Here is a 1,137-nt window from a genome sequence, read left to right as displayed (position 1 = left end):
CTTCTTGGATTTATTGAGTGGTTAGCTGTGGTTTTAAAATTTAATTGAGTGTGTGTTTTGGTATTTTTTAATGTTTCTGATTGCCTCCAGGTAGATGTGATCAGGAGGTGGTCTTCCCTTTTCACTCTTCTTATTTCTTAACTCAGAGTAACTTTTGCAGGTTTTTCAGCCTCACTGGTGTGTTGTAGTTGGTATTGGTTCTTGCTTGGGTTGTGGGGTTTTATAAGATGTGATTGTAGCTTGAATCTATGGCAGCAATTGCTGTCTATTCTTGGGTAATATAGGGATAGCAGGAGTTCCCTAAAGGTAAAATGGGGAACCAAAAAATAAAAAACAAAAAACAAAGCAGCAACAGAAAAAAAAAAATGCACAGATTGGATATTGTTGTTTCTAATCACAGAAAAGAGAGAGTAGAGAGATAAGAAAAAGAAAAAAAATTGGTACCCTACTATGAGTATGACTTACTATCCTCTTTCAGCTTCTTGCCTTCAAGGACACCTGATAAATTTCAAGATGCCACTGTTAGTTGTTATGCTGTACCTGAGGATTTAATTTCAGCCTGTTTTGATTTTATACTTTCCCCACTTTCTCCCACTCCATACCCCCTGTTCTGGCCTTTTCCCTATTAATAAACATTTGAGAGTCGGCTGTGGCTGTTTGGTCTGTAGGTTGGTTTTAAGTGGGGATCTGCCCTTTCTCAAATATGCTTTTTAAACAACATAAAATATAGCTCTGGTAGTGTAGTGGTTATGAGTTGGGCTGCTAACCTCAATGTCTGCTATTTCAAAATTACCAGTGGTTCTGTGAGAAAAAAATAAGAGGAGGCTTTCTGTTCCCATAAACATTTACAGCCTAGGAAACACTATACAGAGTTGTTGTGAGTTGGAAGCAACTCCACGACATACTACCACTACCATCATCATACCACCATACATATAGACCTCATCAGATGAAATATACAAAAATCACATTGATTACAACTGTAGAAAGAGATGTTGGAAAACCTCTCCGTCATCAGCAAATACAAGGCCAAAGGCACATAATCAATTGCTCATATTCAAATTCAGGATAAAGCTGAAGAATATTAAAACAAGTCCACAAGAGCCAAAATATCACGTTGAATACATCCTTCCTGAA

This window comes from Chrysochloris asiatica, unplaced genomic scaffold (genome assembly GCF_000296735.1).
Source record: "Chrysochloris asiatica unplaced genomic scaffold, ChrAsi1.0 scaffold00303, whole genome shotgun sequence".
In the NCBI taxonomy this organism is placed as follows: Eukaryota; Metazoa; Chordata; class Mammalia; order Afrosoricida; family Chrysochloridae; genus Chrysochloris; species Chrysochloris asiatica.
The sequence above is the reverse complement of the archived record's forward strand: the minus strand, read 5'-3'. Positions refer to the sequence as shown.